This window comes from Salvelinus namaycush, chromosome 35, assembly GCF_016432855.1.
Source record: "Salvelinus namaycush isolate Seneca chromosome 35, SaNama_1.0, whole genome shotgun sequence".
Classification (NCBI taxonomy): domain Eukaryota; kingdom Metazoa; phylum Chordata; class Actinopteri; order Salmoniformes; family Salmonidae; genus Salvelinus; species Salvelinus namaycush.
In genome coordinates, this window is record NC_052341.1 from 9,810,811 (window position 1) to 9,820,684 (window position 9,874).

The window sequence follows — 9,874 nt, forward strand, 5'->3', positions numbered from 1 at the left end:
TAGGAGGTGGTTTACTGTTCTGGAACCTCTCAGTAGGTGGTGGTTTACTGTTCTGGAACCTCTCAGTAGGTGGTGGTTTACTGTTCTGGAACCTCTCAGTAGGTGGTGGTTTACTGTTCTGGAACCTCTCAGTAGGTGGTGGTTTACTGTTCTGGAACCTCTCAGTAGGTGGTGGTTTACTGTTCTGGAACCTCTCAGTAGGTGGTGGTTTACTGTTCTGGAACCTCTCAGTAGGTGGTGGTTTACTGTTCTGGAACCTCTCAGTAGGTGCTGGCTTACTGTTCTGGAACCACTCAGTAGGTGGTGGTTTACTGTTCTGGAACCTCTCAGTAGGTGGTGGTTTACTGTTCTGGAACCTCTCAGTAGGTGGTGGTTTAATGTTCTGGAACCTCTCAGTAGGTGGTGGTTTACTGTTCTGGAACCTCTCAGTAGGTGGTGGTTTACTGTTCTGGAACCTCTCAGTAGGTGGTGGTTTACTGTTCTGGAACCTCTCAGTAGGTGGTGGTTTACTGTTCTGGAACCTCTCAGTAGGTGGTGGTTTACTGTTCTGGAACCTCTCAGTAGGTGGTGGTTTACTGTTCTGGAACCTCTCAGTAGGTGGTGGTTTACTGTTCTGGAACCTCTCAGTAGGTGGTGGTTTACTCTTCTGGAACCTCTCAGTAGGTGGTGGTTTACTGTTCTGGAACCTCTCAGTAGGTGGTGGTTTACTGTTCTGGAACCTCTCAGTAGGTGGTGGCTTACTGTTCTGGAACCTCTCAGTAGGTGGTGGTTTACTGTTCTGGAACCTCTCAGTAGGTGGTGGTTTACTGTTCTGGAACCTCTCAGTAGGTGGTGGTTTACTGTTCTGGAACTTCTCAGTAGGTGGTGGTTTACTGTTCTGGAACCTCTCAGTAGGTGGTGGTTTACTCTTCTGGAACCTCTCAGTAGGTGGTGGTTTACTGTTCTGGAACCTCTCAGTAGGTGGTGGTTTTCTCTTCTGGAACCTCTCAGTAGGTGGTGGTGTACTGTTCTGGAACATCTCAGTAGGTGGTGGTTTACTGTTCTGGAACCTCTCAGTAGGTGGTGGTTTACTGTTCTGGAACCTCTCAGTAGGTGGTGGTTTACTGTTCTGGAACCTCTCAGTAGGTGGTGGTTTACTGTTCTGGAACCTCTCAGTAGGTGGTGGCTTACTGTTCTGGAACCTCTCAGTAGGTGGTGGTTTACTGTTCTGGAACTTCTCAGTAGGTGGTGGTTTACTGTTCTGGAACCTCTCAGTAGGTGGTGGTTTACTGTTCTGGAACCTCTCAGTAGGTGGTGGTTTACTGTTCTGGAACCTCTCAGTAGGTGGTGGTTTACTGTTCTGGAACCTCTCAGTAGGTGGTGGTTTACTGTTCTGGAACCTCTCAGTAGGTGGTGGTTTACTGTTCTGGAACCTCTCAGTAGGTGGTGGCTTACTGTTCTGGAACCTCTCAGTAGGAGGTGGTTTACTGTTCTGGAACCTCTCAGTAGGTGGTGGTTTACTGTTCTGGAACCTCTCAGTAGGTGCTGGCTTACTGTTCTGGAACCTCTCAGTAGGTGGTGGTTTACTGTTCTGGAACCTCTCAGTAGGTGGTGGTTTACTGTTCTGGAACCTCTCAGTAGGTGGTGGTTTAATGTTCTGGAACCTCTCAGTAGGTGGTGGTTTACTGTTCTGGAACCTCTCAGTAGGTGGTGGTTTACTGTTCTGGAACCTCTCAGTAGGTGGTGGTTTACTGTTCTGGAACCTCTCAGTAGGTGGTGGTTTACTCTTCTGGAACCTCTCAGTAGGTGGTGGTTTACTGTTCTGGAACCTCTCAGTAGGTGGTGGTTTACTGTTCTGGAACCTCTCAGTAGGTGGTGGTTTACTGTTCTGGAACCTCTCAGTAGGTGGTGGTTTACTGTTCTGGAACCTCTCAGTAGGTGGTGGTTTACTCTTCTGGAACCTCTCAGTAGGTGGTGGTTTACTGTTCTGGAACCTCTCAGTAGGTGGTGGTTTACTGTTCTGGAACCTCTCAGTAGGTGGTGGCTTACTGTTCTGGAACCTCTCAGTAGGTGGTGGTTTACTGTTCTGGAACCTCTCAGTAGGTGGTGGTTTACTGTTCTGGAACCTCTCAGTAGATGGTGGTTTACTGTTCTGGAACCTCTCAGTAGGTGGTGGTTTACTGTTCTGGAACCTCTCAGTAGGTGGTGGTTTTCTGTTCTGGAACCTCTCAGTAGGTGGTGGCTTACTGTTCTAGAACCTCTCCGTAGGTGGTGGCTTACCTTTCTGGAACCTCTCAGTAGGTGGTGGTTTACTGTTCTGGAACCTCTCAGTAGGTGGTGGTTTACTGTTCTGGAACCTCTCAGTAGGTGGTGGTTTACTGTTCTGGAACCTCTCAGTAGGTGGTGGTTTACTGTTCTGGAACCTCCTCAGTAGGTGGTGGTTTACTATTCTAGAACCTCTCAGTAGGTGGTGGCTTACTGTTCTGGAACCTCTCAGTAGGTGGTGGTTTACTGTTCTGGAACTTCTCAGTAGGTGGTGGTTTACGGTTCTGGAACCTCTCAGTAGGTGGTGGTTTACTGTTCTTGAACCTCTCAGTAGGTGGTGGTTTACTCTTCTGGAACCTCTCAGTAGGTGGTGGTTTACTGTTCTGGAACCTCTCAATAGGTGGTGGTTTACTGTTCTGGAACCTCTCAGTAGGTGGTGGTTTACTGTTCTGGAACCTCTCAGTAGGTGGTGGTTTACTGTTCTGGAACCTCTCAGTAGGTGGTGGTTTACTGTTCTGGTACCTCTCAGTAGGTGGTGGCTTACTGTTCTGGAACCTCTCAGTAGGTAGTGGTTTACTGTTCTGGAACCTCTCAGTAGGTGGTGGTTTACTGTTCTGGAACCTCTCAGTAGGTGGTGGTTTACTGTTCTGGAACCTCTCAGTAGGTGGTGGTTTACTCTTCTGGAACCTCTCAGTAGGTGGTGGTTTACTGTTCTGGAACCTCTCAGTAGGTGGTGGTTTACTGTTCTGGAACATCTCAGTAGGTGGTGGTTTACTGTTCTGGAACCTCTCAGTAGGTGGTGGTTTACTGTTCTGGAACCTCTCAGTAGGTGGTGGTTTACTGTTCTGGAACCTCTCAGTAGGTGGTGGTTTACTGTTCTGGAACCTCTCAGTAGGTGGTGGTTTACTGTTCTGGAACCTCTCAGTAGGTGGTGGCTTACTGTTCTGGAACCTCTCAGTAGGTGGTGGTTTACTGTTCTGGAATTTCTCAGTAGGTGGTGGTTTACTGTTCTGGAACTTCTCAGTAGGTGGTGGTTTACTGTTCTGGAACCTCTCAGTAGGTGGTGGTTTACTGTTCTGGAACCTCTCAGTAGGTGGTTGTTTACTGTTCTGGAACCTCTCAGTAGGTGGTGGCTTACTGTTCTGGAACCTCTCAGTAGGTGGTGGTTTACTGTTCTGGAACTTCTCAGTAGGTGGTGGTTTACTGTTCTGGAACCTCTCAGTAGGTGGTGGTTTACTGTTCTGGAACCTCTCAGTAGGTGGTGGCTTACTGTTCTGGAACCTCTCAGTAGGTGGTGGTTTACTGTTCTGGAACCTCTCAGTAGGTGGTGGTTTACTGTTCTGGAACCTCTCAGTAGGTGGTGGTTTACTGTTCTGGAACCTCTCAGTAGGTGGTGGTTTACTGTTCTGGAACCTCTCAGTAGGTGGTGGTTTACTCTTCTGGAACCTCTCAGTAGGTGGTGGTTTACTGTTCTGGAACCTCTCAGTAGGTGGTGGTTTACTCTTCTGGAACCTCTCAGTAGGTGGTGGTTTACTGTTCTGGAACCTCTCAGTAGGTGGTGGTTTACTGTTCTGGAACCTCTCAGTAGGAGGTGGTTTACTGTTCTGGAACCTCTCAGTAGGTGGTGGTTTACTGTTCTGGAACCTCTCAGTAGGTGGTGGTTTACTGTTCTGGAACCTCTCAGTAGGTGGTGGTTTACTGTTCTGGAACCTCTCAGTAGGTGGTGGTTTACTGTTCTGGAACCTCTCAGTAGGTGGTGGTTTACTGTTCTGGAACCTCTCAGTAGGTGGTGGTTTACTGTTCTGGAACCTCTCAGTAGGTGGTGGTTTACTGTTCTGGAACCTCCTCAGTAGGTGGTGGTTTACTGTTCTAGAACCTCTCAGTAGGTGGTGGCTTACTGTTCTGGAACCTCTCAGTAGGTGGTGGTTTACTGTTCTGGAACTTCTCAGTAGGTGGTGGTTTACGGTTCTGGAACCTCTCAGTAGGTGGTGGTTTACTGTTCTGGAACCTCTCAGTAGGTGGTGGTTTACTCTTCTGGAACCTCTCAGTAGGTGGTGGTTTACTGTTCTGGAACCTCTCAGTAGGTGGTGGTTTACTGTTCTGGAACCTCTCAGTAGGTGGTGGTTTACTGTTCTGGAACCTCTCAGTAGGTGGTGGTTTACTGTTCTGGAACCTCTCAGTAGGTGGTGGTTTACTGTTCTGGTACCTCTCAGTAGGTGGTGGCTTACTGTTCTGGAACCTCTCAGTAGGTAGTGGTTTACTGTTCTGGAACCTCTCAGTAGGTGGTGGTTTACTGTTCTGGAACCTCTCAGTAGGTGGTGGTTTACTGTTCTGGAACCTCTCAGTAGGTGGTGGTTTACTCTTCTGGAACCTCTCAGTAGGTGGTGGTTTACTGTTCTGGAACCTCTCAGTAGGTGGTGGTTTACTGTTCTGGAACCTCTCAGTAGGTGGTGGTTTACTGTTCTGGAACCTCTCAGTAGGTGGTGGCTTACTGTTCTGGAACATCTCAGTAGGTGGTGGTTTACTGTTCTGGAACCTCTCAGTAGGTGGTGGTTTACTGTTCTGGAACCTCTCAGTAGGTGGTGGTTTACTGTTCTGGAACCTCTCAGTAGGTGGTGGTTTACTGTTCTGGAACCTCTCAGTAGGTGGTGGTTTACTGTTCTGGAACCTCTCAGTAGGTGGTGGCTTACTGTTCTGGAACCTCTCAGTAGGTGGTGGTTTACTGTTCTGGAATTTCTCAGTAGGTGGTGGTTTACTGTTCTGGAACCTCTCAGTAGGTGGTGGTTTACTGTTCTGGAACCTCTCAGTAGGTGGTGGTTTACTGTTCTGGAACCTCTCAGTAGGTGGTTGTTTACTGTTCTGGAACCTCTCAGTAGGTGGTGGCTTACTGTTCTGGAACCTCTCAGTAGGTGGTGGTTTACTGTTCTGGAACTTCTCAGTAGGTGGTGGTTTACTGTTCTGGAACCTCTCAGTAGGTGGTGGTTTACTGTTCTGGAACCTCTCAGTAGGTGGTGGCTTACTGTTCTGGAACCTCTCAGTAGGTGGTGTTTTACTGTTCTGGAACCTCTCAGTAGGTGGTGGTTTACTGTTCTGGAACCTCTCAGTAGGTGGTGGTTTACTGTTCTGGAACCTCTCAGTAGGTGGTGGTTTACTGTTCTGGAACCTCTCAGTAGGTTGTGGTTTACTGTTCTGGAACCTCTCAGTAGGTGGTGGTTTACTGTTCTGGAACCTCTCAGTAGGTGGTGGTTTACTCTTCTGGAACCTCTCAGTAGGTGGTGGTTTACTGTTCTGGAACCTCTCAGTAGGTGGTGGTTTACTGTTCTGGAACCTCTCAGTAGGTGGTGGTTTACTGTTCTGGAACCTCTCAGTAGGTGGTGGCTTACTGTTCTGGAACCTCTCAGTAGGTGGTGGTTTACTGTTCTGGAATTTCTCAGTAGGTGGTGGTTTACTGTTCTGGAACCTCTCAGTAGGTGGTGGTTTACTGTTCTGGAACCTCTCAGTAGGTGGTGGTTTACTGTTCTGGAACCTCTCAGTAGGTGGTTGTTTACTGTTCTGGAACCTCTCAGTAGGTGGTGGCTTACTGTTCTGGAACCTCTCAGTAGGTGGTGGTTTACTGTTCTGGAACTTCTCAGTAGGTGGTGGTTTACTGTTCTGGAACCTCTCAGTAGGTGGTGGTTTACTGTTCTGGAACCTCTCAGTAGGTGGTGGCTTACTGTTCTGGAACCTCTCAGTAGGTGGTGTTTTACTGTTCTGGAACCTCTCAGTAGGTGGTGGTTTACTGTTCTGGAACCTCTCAGTAGGTGGTGGTTTACTGTTCTGGAACCTCTCAGTAGGTGGTGGTTTACTGTTCTGGAACCTCTCAGTAGGTTGTGGTTTACTGTTCTGGAACCTCTCAGTAGGTGGTGGTTTACTGTTCTGGAACCTCTCAGTAGGTGGTGGTTTACTCTTCTGGAACCTCTCAGTAGGTGGTGGTTTACTGTTCTGGAACCTCTCAGTAGGTGGTGGTTTACTGTTCTGGAACCTCTCAGTAGGTGGTGGTTTACTGTTCTGGAACCTCTCAGTAGGGGGTGGTTTACTGTTCTGGAACCTCTCAGTAGGTGGTGGTTTACTGTTCTGGAACCTCTCAGTAGGTGGTGGTTTACTGTTCTGGAACCTCTCAGTAGGTGGTGGTTTACTGTTCTGGAACCTCTCAGTAGGTGGTGGTTTACTGTTCTGGAACCTCTCAGTAGGTGGTGGTTTACTGTTCTGGAACCTCTCAGTAGGTGGTGGTTTACTGTTCTGGAACCTCTCAGTAGGTGGAGGTTTACTGTTCTGGAACCTCTCAGTAGGTGGTGGTTTACTGTTCTGGAACCTCTCAGTAGGTGGTGGCTTACTGTTATGGAACCTCTCAGTAGGTGGTGGTTTACTGTTCTGGAACCTCTCAGTAGGTGGTGGTTTACTGTTCTGGAACCTCTCAGTAGGTGGTGGTTTACTGTTCTGGAACCTCTCAGTAGGTGGTGGTTTACTGTTCTGGAACCTCTCAGTAGGTGGTGGTTTACTGTTCTGGAACCTCTCAGTAGGTGGTGGTTTACTGTTCTGGAACCTCTCAGTAGGTGGTGGTTTACTGTTCTGGAACCTCTCAGTAGGTGGTGGTTTACTGTTCTGGAACCTCTCAGTAGGTGGTGGTTTACTGTTCTGGAACCTCTCAGTAGGTGGTGGTTTACTGTTCTGGAACCTCTCAGTAGGTGGTGGTTTACTGTTCTGGAACCTCTCAGTAGGTGGTGGTTTACTCTTCTGGAACCTCTCAGTAGGTGGTGGTTTACTGTTCTGGAACCTCTCAGTAGGTGGTGGTTTACTCTTCTGGAACCTCTCAGTAGGTGGTGGTTTACTGTTCTGGAACCTCTCAGTAGGTGGTGGTTTACTGTTCTGGAACCTCTCAGTAGGTGGTGGCTTACTGTTCTGGAACCTCTCAGTAGGTGGTGGTTTACTGTTCTGGAACCTCTCAGTAGGTGGTGGTTTACTGTTCTGGAACCTCTCAGTAGATGGTGGTTTACTGTTCTGGAACCTCTCAGTAGGTGGTGGTTTACTGTTCTGGAACCTCTCAGTAGGTGGTGGTTTTCTGTTCTGGAACCTCTCAGTAGGTGGTGGTTTTCTGTTCTGGAACCTCTCAGTAGGTGGTGGCTTACTGTTCTGGAACCTCTCAGTAGGTGGTGGCTTACCTTTCTGGAACCTCTCAGTAGGTGGGGGTTTACTGTTCTGGAACCTCTCAGTAGGTGGTGGTTTACTGTTCTGGAACCTCTCAGTAGGTGGTGGTTTACTCTTCTGGAACCTCTCAGTAGGTGGTGGTTTACTGTTCTGGAACCTCTCAGTAGGTGGTGGTTTACTGTTCTGGAACCTCTCAGTAGGTGGTGGTTTACTGTTCTGGAACCTCTCAGTAGGTGGTGGTTTACTGTTCTGGAACCTCTCAGTAGGTGGTGGTTTACTGTTCTGGAACCTCTCAGTAGGTGGTGGTTTACTGTTCTGGAACCTCTCCGTAGGTGTTGGTTTACTGTTCTGGAACCTCTCAGTAGGTGGTGGTTTACTGTTCTGGAACCTCTCAGTAGGTGGTGGTTTACTGTTCTGGAACCTCTCAGTAGGTGGTGGTTTACTGTTCTGGAACCTCTCAGTAGGTGGTGGTTTTCTGTTCTGGAACCTCTCAGTAGGTGGTGGCATACTGTTCTGGAACCTCTCAGTAGGTGGTGGCTTACTGTTCTGGAACCTCTCAGTAGGTGGTGGTTTACTGTTCTGGAACCTCTCAGTAGGTGGTGGTTTACTGTTCTGGAACCTCTCAGTAGGTGGTGGTTTACTGTTCTGGAACCTCTCAGTAGGTGGTGGCTTACTGTTCTGGAACTTCTCAGTAGGTGGTGGTTTACTGTTCTGGAACCTCTCAGTAGGTGGTGGTTTACTCTTCTGGAACCTCTCAGTAGGTGGTGGTTTACTCTTCTGGAACCTCTCAGTAGGTGGTGGTTTACTGTTCTGGAACCTCTCAGTAGGTGGTGGTTTACTGTTCTGGAACCTCTCAGTAGGTGGTGGTTTACTGTTCTGGAACCTTTCAGTAGGTGGTGGTTTACTGTTCTGGAACCTCTCAGTAGGTGGTGGTTTACTGTTCTGGTACCTCTCAGTAGGTGGTGGCTTACTGTTCTGGAACCTCTCAGTAGGTGGTGGTTTACTGTTCTGGAACCTCTCAGTAGGTGGTGGTTTACTGTTCTGGAACCTCTCAGTAGGTGGTGGTTTACTGTTCTGGAACCTCTCAGTAGGTGGTGGTTTACTGTTCTGGAACCTCTCAGTAGGTGGTGGTTTACTGTTCTGGAACCTCTCAGTAGGTGGTGGTTTACTGTTCTAGAACCTCTCAGTAGGTGGTGGTTTACTTTTCTGGAACCCACTGGTGTAGGAAGGAGAGATATATAGAGAGGACTTTGGCCTGATTCCACTATTTTAACAGCTGGTACTGAAGGGTTTGGAGGGCGTTGGCAACCTTCAACTAGGACATTGCATGGACTGGGATTATTTCAATAGTAAAGTGACTGTTGTAGAATACCCCATGAGAGGAAATAGGGTCTGTCCAATAATCAGGCGGTCAACACGACATATTCTCTTTCACAGCCTATTAGCCTTTTGAAACCACTCAGGAATTTTGGCAGGGATATTACATTGAAGTCCGAGGACTGAGAACGGATGCTGGTGAGGAAAAAAATGCTCATTAGAAAATGTCAGTTCTTCTGTTCTGTTTGTAGTTCCCACACATTTATCTTTTGTTCTTTCCGAAGAAAATGAGGTGCAGTGTTTTCACTGGAGACAAAGCAAAGCACATGCAGCTCCAGAGGTTGCCACATTGATAAGGTGAGGTCAATATAAGCTGGTAATCGACTTCAACAGCTTATAGCACTAACCCCTCTGGGCATTTCTAGCCCAGAAACAAAGCACTGCAATGGAAGTAATAATCCAGTAATATGTGGACTGGGGCTGGGGACTGCCAATGCCATGGCTGTTAATAGGAAAAAGGTTCTGAAGCGAAATAAGAATGTGAAAGTAGAATGTGGAGCCTTACAGTTTATTGACACTATGAATTATTGGATTTAATACATTTCCAAAATGCATGGCTATTACAGTATGAATTGAAATTTCCACAAACAGCTTCCCAAATGTCATCAAGCCCAGTGTTAACTAGTCATTCCATGTTGTGAATGTAGAAACTACATAGTCGCTATGGTTCAATGCATTTTATTGGAGGTATCCAAACTGCTTGGACCCCACAATGAATTACCAATTAAAGTAAAATTCCACCTAAAAACATTTGGTATTTGTTTCATTAGTCCATTGTTGATAAAGTCCCAAAATGTTTTGCATGTACTATGTGTGAACTACAGGACCATGTGTGGTGTACTGTAAAAGCTTTGAAGCTCTATCTAAAAAATACAAATGGGAACATGTCAAGTAATTTCCCCACTAACTAAAGGTTCTTCTTCCAGATGAAACCTCAGCTTTTCCGTTCGAAACATATGGCTGCTTTTGTGCCTTTACATACAATGGCAGCAGCCTTAAGCGATCTGAGGCTCAAATCTACAGCATGTGCTGCGGTGTGATTAGTGCATTAGTGCAGCCAGTCTCTTGT